A 17,054-nucleotide genomic window follows, 5' to 3' on the forward strand; every position below is an offset into this window, starting at 1 on the left:
GGCTCAGTTCAAGGGGTCCGGGCTTGGTTCAATGGTTCCGGGCTCAGTTCAAGGGGTCTGGGCTCAGTTCAAGGGGTCCGGGCTTGGTTCAATGGTTCCAGGCTCAGTTCAAGGGGTCTGGGCTCAGTTCAAGGGGTCCAGGCTCACTTTAAGGGATCCAGGCTCAGTTTAAGGGGTCCAGGCTTGGTTCAAGGGATCCAGGCTCGGTTCAAGGGGTTCAGGCTCGGTTCAAGGGATCCAGGCTTGGTTCAAGGGGTCTGGGCTCAGTTCAAGGGGTCCGGGCTCGGTTCAAGGGGTCCAGGCTCAGTTCAAGGAATCCAGGCTCGGTTCAAGGGATCCAGGCTCAGTTCAAGGGGTCTGGGCTCAGTTCAAGGGGTCCAGGCTCACTTTAAGGGATCCAGGCTCAGTTTAAGGGGTCCAGGCTCGGTTCAAGGGATCCAGGCTCGGTTCAAGGGGTCCAGGCTCGGTTCAAGGGGTCCAGGCTCGGTTCAAGGGATCCAGGCTTGGTTCAAGGGGTCTGGGCTCAGTTCAAGGGGTCCGGGCTCGGTTCAAGGGGTCCAGGCTCAGTTCAAGGAATCCAGGATCAGTTCAAGGGATCCAGGCTCAGTTCAAGGGGTCTGGGCTCAGTTCAAGGGGTCCAGGCTCACTTTAAGGGATCCAGGCTCAGTTTAAGGGGTCCAGGCTCGGTTCAAGGGATCCAGGCTCGGTTCAAGGGATCCAGGCTTGGTTCAAGGGGTCTGGGCTCAGTTCAAGGGGTCCGGGCTCGGTTCAAGGGGTCCAGGCTCAGTTCAAGGAATCCAGGATCAGTTCAAGGGATCCAGGCTCAGTTCAAGGGGTCTGGGCTCAGTTCAAGGGGTCCAGGCTCACTTTAAGGGATCCAGGCTCAGTTTAAGGGGTCCAGGCTCGGTTCAAGGGATCCAGGCTCGGTTCAAGGGGTCCAGGCTCGGTTCAAGGGGTCCAGGCTCGGTTCAAGGGATCCAGGATCAGTTCAAGGGGTCCGGGCTCGGTTCCAGGGGTCCTGGAGTGGGGTCAGGGGTCTGGAAACGGGTCTGGGAGCCGGGCAGGGACAGGGGTGCTCAAGCCCCCTGCCACCCTCGTTCGGTTTAACCATTGTCCCGACCAACTCAAGCCCCGCCCTGAGCGGAGAGGACCCCCCCCCCCGCCCCCCCCGAGCAGGACACATCTTGGATCAGCCCCCCCCCTCCACCTTCCTCCTCCTCCTCGCGGCCCTCCCAGGTAGGACCCGGCCCCGCTGACCCCTTCCCCGGGCGCGGATATGGGGCGGGGGGGAGCGGGCGATGCCGGGACCGGGCGACTCAATTCTGTCCTTTCCTCCTTCCCCAGGGCTGCGGGCGGCCGTGCAGCTGGTCGAGTCCGGAGGGGGCTCCCAGAAACCCGGGGGGTCCCTGCGCCTCGTCTGCAAGGGCTCCGGCTTCACCTTCAGCAGCACCTACATGGGATGGGTGCGACAGGCGCCCGGGAAGGGGCTCGAGTACGTCGCACAAATTAGCAGCAGTGGTAGTAGCACATACTACGCGCCGGCGGTCAAAGGGCGCTTCACCATCTCCAGGGACAACTCCCAGAGCACAGTCACGCTGCAGATGAACAGCCTGAAGGCCGACGACACGGCCACCTACTACTGCGCGAAAAGTGCTGGTGCTGGTGGTGGCCCCAACCCCGTGTCTGGGCAGGAAAACCGCAGGCGAGCGGCGTCCTCGCGGGAGGCAGCGATGCCTGGCAGACCCCAGCCCTCTGCGCCGCGCTGCGACGGCTGCAGCTGGTGCATCTGCCTGCCCGAAGCCCAGACCCCCAGCACCGTGCCCCCAACATCTCAGCATCGTCCCGAAACCCCTGCACTGGGCTCAGACCTCTGCCCCAAGCCCAGACTCTTGCAGCGATCCCGGATCCCTGCACCGAGCCGGGATCCTTTGCCCCGAGCCGGGATCCTTTGCCCCGAGCCTGGACCCTTGCTCTGTGCCCCGACATCCCTGCGCTGTTCCCGGCATCTTCCCAAATCCCTTGCCCCAGGGCCGGACCCTTGCAGCCGGGCTTGAGCCTCACCCTGAAGCCCGAGCCTTAGCCCCGAGCCTGGGCGGTTTTCACCGAGCCCAGACCCCTGCACCCAGCCCGGACCCTTGGCAATGAGCCCGGACCTCTGCGGGGTGCCCAAATCCCCAGATCTTCACCCAAACTCCTCTGCAAGGGCCTCCGGCTTCACCCCCAGCAGCTCCGGCACGGACCGGGCGCGACAGGCGCCCGGGAAGGGGCTCGAGCGGGTCGCAGAAATCACCGCCGGCGGCAACGGCGACGGCCGCGGTGGTGGTACAGACTACGGGGCCGTGGGGGCAGCATCCAGCCGGTTCAAGAGCCGGGGATGTGGGCCCCGTTGCGGGGCCGGGGATCCGGGTCCGATGCAAGAAGTCCGGGCTGGGGGCGAAGAGTGGAGGCTCAGGGCAAGGGCGTGGGGTTGGGGGGTGCAGGCCGGGTGCGAGGGACCAGGCTGGGTGCAGGGGTCCAGGAAGGAGGCAGGGGTTTCTGAAAGCTGCTGGGATTTGGGGGAGCCGCTGCGGGGATGTCGGGGTACGGCGCACGTGTCAGCGCCATCACCCGAAGCACTTCTGGCGCACCGCCGGCGCGTGGTAAAAGCCACCACCGCTGTCAATACCCCCGGCCCCCTCGAGCCCCTTCCCGGCCGCGCATGACACCCACTCCATGCCGTAGCTGCCGAAGGTGAAGCCGGAGCCCTTGCGAGGGTCTGGGTTGGATGCAAAGGGCCTAGGCTCGGAGCAAGGGTCCAAGCTTAGGACAGGGGTCCAGGCTCAGTTCAAGGGATCCAGGCTCGGTTCAAGGGGTCCGGGCTCAGTTCAAGGGGTCCGGGCTCAGTTCAAGGGATCCAGGCTCGGTTCAATGGTTCCAGGCTCAGTTCAAGGGGTCCAGGCTTGGTTCAATGGTTCCGGGCTCAGTTCAAGGGGTCCGGGCTCAGTTCAAGGGGTCCGGGCTTGGTTCAATGGTTCCAGGCTCAGTTCAAGGGGTCTGGGCTCAGTTCAAGGAATCCAGGATCAGTTCAAGGGATCCAGGCTCAGTTCAAGGGGTCTGGGCTCAGTTCAAGGGGTCCAGGCTCACTTTAAGGGATCCAGGCTCAGTTTAAGGGGTCCACGCTTGGTTCAAGGGATCCAGGCTCGGTTCAAGGGGTCCAGGCTCGGTTCAAGGGGTCCAGGCTCGGTTCAAGGGATCCAGGCTTGGTTCAAGGGGTCTGGGCTCAGTTCAAGGGGTCCGGGCTCGGTTCAAGGGGTCCAGGCTCAGTTCAAGGAATCCAGGCTCGGTTCAAGGGATCCAGGCTCGGTTCAAGGGGTCCAGGCTCGGTTCAAGGGATCCAGGCTTGGTTCAAGGGGTCTGGGCTCAGTTCAAGGGGTCCGGGCTCGGTTCAAGGGGTCTGGGCTCAGTTCAAGGAATCCAGGATCAGTTCAAGGGATCCAGGCTCAGTTCAAGGGGTCCAGGCTCAGTTCAAGGGATCCAGGCTCAGTTTAAGGGGTCCAGGCTCGGTTCAAGGGATCCAGGCTCGGTTCAAGGGGTCCAGGCTCGGTTCAAGGGATCCAGGCTCGGTTCAAGGGGTCCAGGCTCGGTTCAAGGGATCCAGGATCAGTTCAAGGGGTCCGGGCTCGGTTCCAGGGGTCCTGGAGTGGGGTCAGGGTTCTGGAAACGGGTCTGGGAGCCGGGCAGGGACAGGGGTGCTCAAGCCCCCTGCCACCCTCGTTCGGTTTAACCATTGTCCCGACCAACTCAAGCCCCGCCCTGAGCGGAGAGGACCCCCCCCCGCCCCCCCCGAGCAGGACACATCTTGGATCAGCCCCCCCCCTCCACCTTCCTCCTCCTCCTCGCGGCCCTCCCAGGTAGGACCCGGCCCCGCTGACCCCTTCCCCGGGCGCGGATATGGGGCGGGGGGGAGCGGGCGATGCCGGGACCGGGCGACTCAATTCTGTCCTTTCCTCCTTCCCCAGGGCTGCGGGCGGCCGTGCAGCTGGTCGAGTCCGGAGGGGGCTCCCAGAAACCCGGGGGGTCCCTGCGCCTCGTCTGCAAGGGCTCCGGCTTCACCTTCAGCAGCTATGTCATGTTCTGGGTGCGACAGGCGCCCGGGAAGGGGCTCGAGTGGGTCGCGAGTATTAGCTACGGTGGTGGTAGTTACACAGATTACGCGTCGGCGGTCAAAGGGCGCTTCACCATCTCCAGGGACAACTCCCAGAGCACGCTCACGCTGCAGATGAACAGCCTGAAGGCCGACGACACGGCCACCTACTACTGCGCGAAAAGTGCTTATGCTGGTGGTGGCACCAACCCCGGCACCGTGCCCCTACGTCCCTGCGCTGCGTCCCCAAACCCCAGCACCTCCCGGAAACCCCTGCAGCCAGCCTGAACCCTTGCGACTAGCGCAGACCCGTGCACCAAACCCAGGTCCTTGCCCTGAGCCTGGACCGCTTGCACCGAGCCCGGACCAGTGCACTGAACACAGACCCTTGCATCCAGCCTGCGGCCCTGCAGCAAGCCCACATCCTTCACGGTGCCCAAATCCCCAGCTCTTGACCCCCATTTGTGCCCTGCGCCTCCCCTGCAAGGGCTCCGCCTTCACCTTCAGCAGCAAAGGCATGGAGTGGGTGCGACAGGCGCCCGGGAAGGGGCTCGAGTTCGTCGCGGGTATTAGCTACAGTGGTGGTAGTTACACAGAGTACGCGCCGGCGGTCAAAGGGCGCTTCACCATCTCCAGGGACAACTCCCAGAGCACGCTCACGCTGCAGATGAACAGCCTGAAGGCCGACGACACGGCCACCTACTACTGCGCGAAAAGTGCTTATGCTGGTGGTGGCACCAACCCCGGCACCGTGCCCCTACGTCCCTGCGCTGCGTCCCCAAACCCCAGCACCTCCCGGAAACCCCTGCAGCCAGCCTGAACCCTTGCGACTAGCGCAGACCCGTGCACCAAACCCAGGTCCTTGCCCTGAGCCTGGACCGCTTGCACCGAGCCCGGACCAGTGCACTGAACACAGACCCTTGCATCCAGCCTGCGGCCCTGCAGCAAGCCCACATCCTTCACGGTGCCCAAATCCCCAGCTCTTGACCCACATTTGTGCCCTGCGCCTCCCCTGCAAGGGCTCCGCCTTCACCTTCAGCAGCACCAGCATGGAGTGGGTGCGACAGGCGCCCGGGAAGGGGCTCGAGTTCGTCGCGGGTATTGACGACGATGGTAGTTACACATACTACGCGCCGGCGGTGCAAGGGCGCTTCACCATCGCCAGGGACAACTCCCAGAGCACGCTCACGCTGCAGATGAACAGCCTGAAGGCCGACGACACGGCCACCTACTACTGCGCGAAAGAAGCTGGTGCTGGTGGCACTGACACCTGCACCGTGCCCCAACACCCCCGCCCCGTGTCCCCACATCCCGGCACCTTCCCGGAAACCCTGCACTGAACCTGTAGCCGTGCCCGAAAACCAAATCCTTTCCCCAAACCTGGACCCTCTGCTCCCAGCCCGGCCCCTTGCGGCAAGCCCAGACTGTTGCAACCGGCCGGGACCCTTGCACCCAGCCGGGACTTTCTGCGTTGAGGCCAGAGCCTTGTATGAAGCCCCAACCCCCGCCCTGAGCCCCGACATCCCAGCGCTGTGTCCCGGCCTTCCCGAAACCGTTCCACTGGGTACGGACCCCGTCCCCCAGCCCGGAACTCTGCGCCCAGCCGGGACCCCTGTCCCAAACCCAAACCACTGCTCCGAGCCCCTGAGCCCAGACCCTCTGGACTGAGCCCGGACCCCGACACGATGCTCAGACCTTTCCCCAAGGCGGGAGCCTTGCGGCCAGCCCGGACCCCTGCCCCATCCCGGGACACTTGCAAGGCGCTCAGATCCTTTGCGCCAAGCCCTGGACGCTTACACAGAGCCCGGACCCCTTCCTGTGCCCAGACCCCCCCAGGACCCCAGCTGTGCTCCCCCGAGCAAAGGGTGCCAGCCTGGAAGCAAGGAACAGGGGGACCTCGGGGGGGGGGGGGGGGGGTGTCTCCCCTTCTCCCCCCCTCCCCAGGGCTGCGGGCGGCCGTGCAGCTGGTCGAGTCCGGAGGGGGCTCCCAGAAACCCGGGGGGTCCCTGCGCCTCGTCTGCAAGGCCTCCGGCTTCACCTTCAGCAGCAACGACATGGTTTGGGCACGACAGGCGCCCGGGAAGGGGCTCGAGTGGGTCGCGGGTATTAGCTACGGTGGTGGTAGTTACACAGGCTACGCGCCGGCGGTCAAAGGGCGCTTCACCATCTCCAGGGACAACTCCCAGAGCACAGTCACGCTGCAGATGAACAGCCTGAAGGCCGACGACACGGCCACCTACTACTGCGCGAAAGAAGATGGTGCTGGTGGTGGCACCAACGCCGGCACCGTGCCCCGACATCCTTACCCTGTATCGCCACATCCCAGCATCTTCCGGAAACACTTTGCACCGAGCCAGGACTCTTCGCACCGTTCCCCTAATTCCCAGCGTCTTCCCAAAACCCCTGCACCCAGCCTGGAGCCTTCCACCCACCCCAGAGCCCCGCACCCAACCCAGATCCTTGCCCCGAGCCTCAACCATTTGTACCGAGCCTGGACCCTTTCCTCCGAGCCCGGACCCCTGCAATGAGCCCAGACCCCTTCCTGTGCCCAGACCCCCCCAGGACCCCAGCTGTGCTCCCCCGAGCAAAGGGTGCCAGCCTGGAAGCAAGGAACAGGGGGACCTAGGGGGGGGGGGGGGTGTCTCCCCTTCTCCCCCCCTCCCCAGGGCTGCGGGCGGCCGTGCAGCTGGTCGAGTCCGGAGGGGGCTCCCAGAAACCCGGGGGGTCCCTGCGCCTCGTCTGCAAGGGCTCCGGCTTCACCTTCAGCAGCAACGACATGGTTTGGGCACGACAGGCGCCCGGGAAGGGACTTGAGCTCGTCGCAGGTATTTACAGCAGTGGTAGTAGCACATACTACGCGCCGGCGGTGCAAGGGCGCTTCACCATCTCCAGGGACAACTCCCAGAGCACGCTCACGCTGCAGATGAACAGCCTGAAGGCCGACGACACGGCCACCTACTACTGCGCGAAAGATGCTGATGGTGGCGGTGGCACCAACGCCGGCACTGTGCCCCGACATCCTTACCCTGTATCGCCACATCCCAGCATCTTCCGGAAACACTTTGCACCGAGCCAGGACTCTTCGCACCGTTCCCCTAATTCCCAGCGTCTTCCCAAAACCCCTGCACCCAGCCTGGAGCCTTCCACCCACCCCAGAGCCCCGCACCCAAGCCAGATCCTTGCCCCGAGCCTCAACCATTTGTACCGAGCCTGGACCCTTTCCTCCGAGCCCGGACCCCTGCAATGAGCCCGGACCCCTTCCTGTGCCCAGACCCCCCCAGGACCCCAGCTGTGCTCCCCCGAGCAAAGGGTGCCAGCCTGGAAGCAAGGAACAGGGGGACCTCGGGGGGGGGGGGGGGGGTGTCTCCCCTTCTCCCCCCCTCCCCAGGGCTGCGGGCGGCCGTGCAGCTGGTCGAGTCCGGAGGGGGCTCCCAGAAACCCGGGGGGTCCCTGCGCCTCATCTGCAAGGCCTCCGGCTTCACCTTCAGCAGCACCTGGATGGAGCGGGCGCGAGAGGCGCCCGGGAAGGGACTCGAGTGGGCTGCGGGTATTTGGAGCGATGGTAGTGACACATGCTACGCCCCGTCACTCGAGTCAAAGCCTTCCTGCATCCCGGCATCTTGATGAAACCCTTTGCCCCGAGCCTGAGCATCCCTGCCCTGCCCCCCAACATCCCAGCGCCTTCCGGAAACCCCCGCACCAAGCACGGACCCATCCCCTGAGCTAAAAACCCCTGCTCCTTGTTCAGACCCCTGCCCGTCCCCAGCTCCCTGCCCCGTCCCCGGAACCCCTGCCCGGCTCCCGCCCCTCGCACCCAGACCCCCTCCCTGCACCCTGCCTCCTCCAGCCCAGGGACCCCCAAACCCCTGCACGGCGCCCAAAGCCCCGTCCCCAGCCTGGAACGAGAGAAGGAGGATTTTGGGGAGGGGTCTCCTCCAGCAGCTACACCATGGACTGGGTGCGACAGGCGCCCGGGAAGGGGCTCGAGTTCGTCGCGACTATTAACAGCGGTGGTGGTAGTTACACAGGCTACGCGCCGGCGGTGCAAGGGCGCTTCACCATCTCCAAGGACAACTCCCAGAGCACGCTCACGCTGCAGATGAACAGCCTGAAGGCCGACGACACCGCCACCTACTACTGCGCGAAAGCTGCTGATGGTGGCAGAGATGATGGCACCGTGTCCCAGCACCTCAGCATCTTCCCAAAAACCCTTGCCCCAAGCCCGGACCCTCCCGCCGGACCTGGACCTTTGGCACCAAGCCCCGACCCCTGCCTTCAGCCCAGACCCCTTGCACCGAGCCCGGACTGTTCGCACCGAGCCCAAACATCCCTGCGGTGTTCCCCCGTATCCCGGCATCTTCCTAAAGCCCCTGCCCCGAGCCAGGACCACTGCACCCGGCCCGGACCCTTGGACCCAGCCCGGAGCCCTGCACGGTGCTGAGACCCTTTGCTCCGGGCCCCGAAACCTTGCACCGAGCCCGGACCCCTGCCCCGAACCTCTGAAATGAGCCCGGACCCCTTCCTGTGCCCAGACACCCCCGAGGACCCCGGTTTTGCTCCCCCGAGGCTGGTGCCAGCCTGGAAGCAAGGAATAGGGGGACCTGGGGGGGTGGGGTGTGTGTGTCCCCTTCTCCCCCCTCCCCAGGGCTGCGGGCGGCCGTGCAGCTGGTCGAGTCCGGAGGGGGCTCCCAGACACCCGGGGGGTCCCTGGGCCTCGTCTGCAAGGCCTCCGGCTTCACCTTCAGCAGCACCGGCATGGGATGGGTGCGACAGGCGCCCGGGAAACAGCTGGAGCGGGTCGCAGGTGTTGACACCGGTGGTAGCACATACTACGCGTCGGCGGTGCAAGGGCGCTTCACCATCTCCAGGGACAACTCCCAGAGCACAGTCACGCTGCAGATGAACAGCCTGAAGGCCGACGACACGGCCACCTACTACTGCGCGAAAGCTGGTGCTGGTGGTGGTGGCCGGGCCCCGGGCCCGGGCCCCAACGTCACCGCGCCGGGTCCCCAAATCTTCCCCAAAAACCCCCTGCACCCAGCCCGGACCCCCACACCCAGATGAGATCCTTGCCCCAAACCTCGACCGCGTTTACCCCAAACCTCAACCATTTTTGCCCCAAACCTCAACCATTTTTGCCCCAAACCTCAACTGTTTGCCCCAAACCTTGACCGTTTTTGCCCCAAACCTCGACCGTCTTTGCCCCAAACTTGACCGTTTTTGCCCCAAACCTCAACCGTTTGCCCCAAACCTCAACTGTTTTCCCCAAACTTCAGCCATTTTTGCTCCAAACCCGACCGTTTTTGCCCCAAACCTCAACCATTTTTGCCCCAAACCTCAACCATTTTTGCCCCAAACCTCGACCGGTTTTGCCCCAAACCTCGACCATTTGCCCCAAACCTCAACCATTTTTGCCCCAAACCTCAACCGTTTGCCCCAAACCTCGACCATTTTTGCCCCAAACCTCGACCCTCTTTGCCCCAAACCTCGACTGTCTTTGCCCCAAATTCGACTGGTTTTGCCCCAAACCTCGACCGTTTTTGCCCCAAACCTCAACCGTTTGCCCCAAACCTTGACCGTCTTTGCCCCAAACCTCAACCGTTTGCCCCAAACCTCAACTGTTTCCCCCAAACTTCAGCCATTTTTGCCCCAAACCTCGACCATTTTTGCCCCAAACCTCGACCATTTGCCCCAAACCTCGACCATTTTTGCCCCAAACCTCGACCGTCTTTGCCCCAAACCTCAACCGTTTGCCCCAAACCTCGACCGTTTTTGCCCCAAACCTCAACCGTTTTTGCCCCAAACCTCAACTGTTTGCCCCAAACCTCGACCATCTTTGCCCCAAACCCGACCGTTTTTGCCCCAAACCTCAACCATTTTTGCCCCAAACCTCAACCGTTTGCCCCAAACCTCGACTCTCTTTGCCCAAAACCTCAACTGTTTGCCCCAAACTTCAGCCATTTTTGCCCCAAACCTCGACCATCTTTGCCACAAACCTCGACCGTTTTTGCCCGAAACCTCAACTGTTTGCCCCAAACTTAGACCATTTTTGCCCCAAACCTCGACCGTTTTTGCCCCAAACCTCGACCGTTTTTGCCCCAAACCTCAACCATTTTTGCCCCAAACCTCGACCCTCTTTGCCCCAAACTTCAGCCATTTTTGCCCCAAACCTCGACCGTCTTTGCCCCAAACTTGACCGTTTTTGCCCCAAACCTCAACCGTTTGCCCCAAACCTCAACTGTTTCCCCCAAACTTCAGCCATTTTTGCCCCAAACCTCGACCGTTTTTGCCCCAAACCTCGACCATTTGCCCCAAACCTCGACCATTTTTGCCCCAAACCTCGACCGTCTTTGCCCCAAACCTCGACCGTTTTTGCCCCAAACCCCGACCATTTTTGCCCCAAACCTCGACCGGTTTTGCCCCAAACCTCGACCATTTGCCCCAAACCTCAACCATTTTTGCCCCAAACCTCAACCGTTTGCCCCAAACCTCGACCATTTTTGCCCCAAACCTCGACCCTCTTTGCCCCAAACCTCGACTGTCTTTGCCCCAAATTCGACTGGTTTTGCCCCAAACCTCGACCGTTTTTGCCCCAAACCTCAACCGTTTGCCCCAAACCTCTACCATCTTAGCCACAAACCTCGACCGTTTTTGCCCCAAACCTCGACCGTCTTTGCCCCAAACTTGACCAGTTTTGCCCCAAACCTCGACTGTTTTTGCCCCAAACCTCAACCGTTTTTGCCCCAAACCTCAACTGTTTTTGCCCCAAACCTCAACCGTTTGCCCCAAACCTTGACCGTCTTTGCCCCAAACCTCAACCGTTTGCCCCAAACCTCAACTGTTTGCCCCAAACTTCAGCCATTTTTGCTCCAAACCCGACCGTTTTTGCCCCAAACCTCAACCGTCTTTGCCCCAAACCTCAACTGTTTGCCCCAAACCTTGACCGTTTTTGCCCCAAATCTCGACCGTTTGCCCCAAACCTCGACCATTTTTGCCCCAAACCTCGACCCTCTTTGCCCCAAACCTCGACCCTCTTTGCCCCAAACCTCGACCGTCTTTGCCCCAAACCTCAACTGTTTTTGCCCCAAACCTCGACCGTTTGCCCCAAACCTCGACCGTTTTTGCCCCAAACCTCAACCGTTTTTGCCCCAAACCTCAACTGTTTGCCCCAAACTTAGACCATTTTTGCCCCAAACCTTGACCATTTTTGCCCCAAATCTCGACCGTTTGCCCCAAACCTCAACCATTTTTGCCCCAAACCTCAACCGTTTGCCCCAAACCTCGACCATTTTTGCCCCAAACCTCGACCCTCTTTGCCCCAAACCTCGACTGTCTTTGCCCCAAATTCGACTGGTTTTGCCCCAAACCTCGACCGTTTTTGCCCCAAACCTCAACCGTTTGCCCCAAACCTTGACCGTCTTTGCCCCAAACCTCAACCGTTTGCCCCAAACCTCAACTGTTTCCCCCAAACTTCAGCCATTTTTGCCCCAAACCTCGACCATTTTTGCCCCAAACCTCGACCATTTGCCCCAAACCTCGACCATTTTTGCCCCAAACCTCGACCGTCTTTGCCCCAAACCTCAACCGTTTGCCCCAAACCTCGACCGTTTTTGCCCCAAACCTCAACCGTTTTTGCCCCAAACCTCAACTGTTTGCCCCAAACCTCGACCATCTTTGCCCCAAACCCGACCGTTTTTGCCCCAAACCTCAACCATTTTTGCCCCAAACCTCAACCGTTTGCCCCAAACCTCGACTCTCTTTGCCCAAAACCTCAACTGTTTGCCCCAAACTTCAGCCATTTTTGCCCCAAACCTCGACCATCTTTGCCACAAACCTCGACCGTTTTTGCCCGAAACCTCAACTGTTTGCCCCAAACTTAGACCATTTTTGCCCCAAACCTCGACCGTTTTTGCCCCAAACCTCGACCGTTTTTGCCCCAAACCTCAACCATTTTTGCCCCAAACCTCGACCCTCTTTGCCCCAAACTTCAGCCATTTTTGCCCCAAACCTCGACCGTCTTTGCCCCAAACTTGACCGTTTTTGCCCCAAACCTCAACCGTTTGCCCCAAACCTCAACTGTTTCCCCCAAACTTCAGCCATTTTTGCCCCAAACCTCGACCGTTTTTGCCCCAAACCTCGACCATTTGCCCCAAACCTCGACCATTTTTGCCCCAAACCTCGACCGTCTTTGCCCCAAACCTCGACCGTTTTTGCCCCAAACCCCGACCATTTTTGCCCCAAACCTCGACCGGTTTTGCCCCAAACCTCGACCATTTGCCCCAAACCTCAACCATTTTTGCCCCAAACCTCAACCGTTTGCCCCAAACCTCGACCATTTTTGCCCCAAACCTCGACCCTCTTTGCCCCAAACCTCGACTGTCTTTGCCCCAAATTCGACTGGTTTTGCCCCAAACCTCGACCGTTTTTGCCCCAAACCTCAACCGTTTGCCCCAAACCTCTACCATCTTAGCCACAAACCTCGACCGTTTTTGCCCCAAACCTCGACCGTCTTTGCCCCAAACTTGACCAGTTTTGCCCCAAACCTCGACTGTTTTTGCCCCAAACCTCAACCGTTTTTGCCCCAAACCTCAACTGTTTTTGCCCCAAACCTCAACCGTTTGCCCCAAACCTTGACCGTCTTTGCCCCAAACCTCAACCGTTTGCCCCAAACCTCAACTGTTTGCCCCAAACTTCAGCCATTTTTGCTCCAAACCCGACCGTTTTTGCCCCAAACCTCAACCGTCTTTGCCCCAAACCTCAACTGTTTGCCCCAAACCTTGACCGTTTTTGCCCCAAATCTCGACCGTTTGCCCCAAACCTCGACCATTTTTGCCCCAAACCTCGACCCTCTTTGCCCCAAACCTCGACCCTCTTTGCCCCAAACCTCGACCGTCTTTGCCCCAAACCTCGACCGTTTTTGCCCCAAACCTCAACTGTTTGCCCCAAACCTCGACCGTTTTTGCCCCAAACCTCAATCGTTTTTGCCCCAAACCTCAACTGTTTGCCCCAAACTTCAGCCATTTTGGCCCCAAACCTCGACCGTTTTTGCCCCAAACCTCGACTGTCTTTGCCCCAAACCTCGACCGTTTTTGCCCCAAACCTCGACCGTTTTTGCCCCAAACCCCGACCATTTTTGCCCCAAACCTCGACCGTTTTTGCCCCAAACCTCGGCCGTTTTTGCCCCAAACCTCGACTGTTTGCCCCAAACCTCAACCATCTTTGCCCCAAACTTGACCGTTTTTGCCCCAAACCTCGACCGTTTGCCCCAAACCTCGACCATTTTTGCCCCAAACCTCGACCGTCTTTGCCCCAAACCTCGACCGTTTTTGCCCCAAACTTGACCGTTTTTGCCCCAAACCTCAACCGTTTGCCCCAAACCTCGACCATTTTTGCCCCAAACCTCAACCATTTTTGCCCCAAACCTCGACCCTCTTTGCCCCAAACTTCAGCCATTTTTGCCCCAAACCTCGACCGTCTTTGCCCCAAACTTGACCGTTTTTGCCCCAAACCTCAACCATTTGCCCCAAACCTCAACTGTTTGCCCCAAACTTCAGCCATTTTTGCCCCAAACCTCGACCGTTTTTGCCCCAAACCTCGACCGTCTTTGCCCCAAACCTCAACTGTTTGCCCCAAACTCGACTATTTTTGCCCCAAACCTCGACCGTCTTTGCCCCAAACTCGACCGGTTTTGCCCCAAACTCGACCATTTTTGCCCCAAACCTCGACCATTTTTGCCCCAAACTCGACCGGTTTTGCCCCAAACCTCGACCGATCCCAGCGTCTTCCCAATGCCCCGAGCCTGGATCCTTGCCGGGTACCAGACCCTGGCCCTAATAGACTTAATTATTAGCCTTAATTAAGAGGGGCTGGGGAATAAATTTAATCATTTGCCCTAATACACTTAATTATTAGCCCTAACGACATAATTATTAGCCCTAATGACCTAATTATTAGGCCTAATTTGGGAGGGATGGGGGATAAATTTAATTATAAGCCCTAATAGACTTAATTATTAGCCCAAATTGAGGGAGGCTGGGGACTAAATTTAACTATAAGCCCTAACGGACTTAATTATTAGCCTTAATAGTCTTAATTATTAGCCCTAATACAGGTGGGCTGGGGAATAAATGTGATTATAAGCCCTAACAGACTTAATTATTAGCCCTAATTTAGGAGGGGGATAAATTTAATTATAAGCCCTAATAGAGTTAATTATTAGCCTTAATTTAGGGAGGCTGGGCAATAAATTTAATTTTAGGCCCTAATAGACTTAATTATTAGCCCTAATTTAGGGGCCTGGGGATTCAATTTCATTTTAGGCCCCAAGATACTTAATTATTAGCCCTAATTTAGGGGGGGAGGGGAAAGAAGTTCGACTCTAAGGCCTAATAAACTTGATTATTAGCCCTAATAGACTTAATTATTAGCCCTAATTTAGGGGCCTGGGGATCCAAGTTCATTTTAGGCCCTAATAGACTTAATTATTAGCCCTAATTTAGGGGGGGAGGGGAAAGATGTTCGACTCTAAGGCCTAATAAACTTGATTATTAGCCCTAATAGACTTAATTGTTAGCCCTAATTTAGGGGGGAGGGGAAAGAAGTTCGACTCTAAGGCCTAATAAACTTGATTATTAGCCCTAATAGACTTAATTATTAGCCCTAATTTAGGGGGGGAGGGGAAAGAAGTTCGACTCTAAGGCCTAATAAACTTGATTATTAGCCCTAATAGGCTTAATTCTTAGCCCTAATTTAGGGGCCTGGGGATTCAATTTCATTTTAGGCCCTAATAGACTTAATTATTAGCCCTAATTTAGGGGGGGAGGGGAAAGAAATTCGACTCTAAGGCCTAATAAACTTGATTATTAGCCCTAATAGACTTAATTCTTAGCCCTAATTTAGGGGCCTGGGGATTCAATTTCATTTTAGGCCCTAATAGACTTAATTATTAGCCCTAATTTAGGGGGGAGGGGAAAGAAATTCGACTCTAAGGCCTAATAAACTTGATTATTAGCCCTAATAGACTTAATTATTAGCCCTAATTTAGGGGCCTGGGGATTCAAGTTCATTTTAGGCCCCAAGATACTTAATTATTAGCCCTAATAAACTTCATTTTTAGCCCAAATCGAGGCGACCTGGGGGAGGGGGGGGGGGGGGAGACCTTTAATTAGCCCCCGAAATCCAGGTGCCGAGAGCCCCAGCTGCGCCCGAAAACGAGAACGGGGACCGAATCTTTGGGGGGAAAAAGGCCCTTTTTGGGGGCGGGGGGGGGGGGGGCAGGTTTCGGGTCCCTTATCGGGTATTTTTGGCGGCGGCAGCTGCTCGGGAAAGCCCCCAAAACGGGCGGGTTTCGCCCAGAAAAAGGGGCTGCCCCCCCCCGCCCCCCCCCGAAATGGGGGGTGGGGGGGGGGTGGGGTGGGGGGGGGTGGGGGGGGTGGGGGAGGGGGCGGGGAAGGTCAGGGGCGGCCGTCGGCGGCTTTTATCGCTTTTAGTCGTGGCGCTGCCTTAAAACCGGCCTCGGTTCCTGCGATTTCGCTCTTATTTGCGGTTTAAGCTTTATTATTATTATTATTAATTATTATATTATTATTATTATTATTATTATTATTATTATTATTATTATTATTATTATTATTATTATTAAATGGGAAACACTCGCTGCCTTATTGTTATTAATACTACCTTAGTAGAAATACGGTGGTATTATTATTATTATTATTATTATTATTATTATTATTAGTATTATTAGCATTATTAGCATTATTAGCATTATTAGCATTATTATGTGTTGTTATTATTGTTATTATTTTATGTTATTTTACGATGATTATTGCATGCTGCTTTGTTGCCTTTTATTATCGTTATTATTAGCACTAATACCTCCTACTTTATCGCCTTTTATTATCATTATTATTAGCACTAATGCAGCCTACTTTTTTATTATCATTATTAGCACTAATGCATCCTACTTTATTTTTATTATCATTGTTATTAGCCCTAATACATCCTACTTTATTGTATTTTATTGTCATTATTATTAGCACTAATACATCCTACTTTGTCGTCTTTTATTACAATTATTATCAGCACTAATGCATCCTACTTAATTTTTTTATTATCATCATTATTAGCCCTAATACCTCCTACTTTATCGTCTTTTATTATCATTATTTTCAGCACTAATACATCCTACTTTTTTATTATCATTATTATTAGCCCGAATACGTCCTACTTTATTTTTTATTATCATTATTATTAGCCCTAATACAACCTACTTTATTTTTATCATTATTATTAGCCCGAATACGTCCTGCTTTATTTTTTATTATCATTATTATTAGCCCTAATACCTCCTCCTTTATTTTTTATCATTATTATTATTAGCCCTAATACGTCCTACTTTATTTTTTATTATCATTATTATTAGCACAAATACGTCCTACTTTATTTATTATCATTATTATTAGCCCTAATACGTCCTACTTTATTTTTTATTATCATTATTATTAGCCCTAATACAACCTACTTTATTTTTTATTATTATTATTAGCCCTAATACGTCCTACTTTATTTATTATTATCATTATTATTAGCCCTAATACAACCTACTTTATTTTTTATTATCATTATTAGCCCTAATATGTCCTACTTTATTTTTTATTATCATTATTATTAGCCCTAATACGTCCTACTTTATTTTTTATTATCATTATTATTAGCACTAATACATCCTACTTTATTTTTATCATTATTATTAGCCCTAATACCTCCTCCTTTATTTTTTATCATTATTATTAGCTCTAATACATCCTACTTTATTTTTTATCATTATTATTAGCCCTAATACAACCTACTTTATTTATTATCATTATTATTAGCCCTAACTTTATTTTTTATCATTATTATTAGCCCTAATACGTCCTACTTTATTTTT

The sequence above is a fragment of the Aptenodytes patagonicus genome, unplaced genomic scaffold (genome assembly GCF_965638725.1).
Source record: "Aptenodytes patagonicus unplaced genomic scaffold, bAptPat1.pri.cur scaffold_210, whole genome shotgun sequence".
Classification (NCBI taxonomy): domain Eukaryota; kingdom Metazoa; phylum Chordata; class Aves; order Sphenisciformes; family Spheniscidae; genus Aptenodytes; species Aptenodytes patagonicus.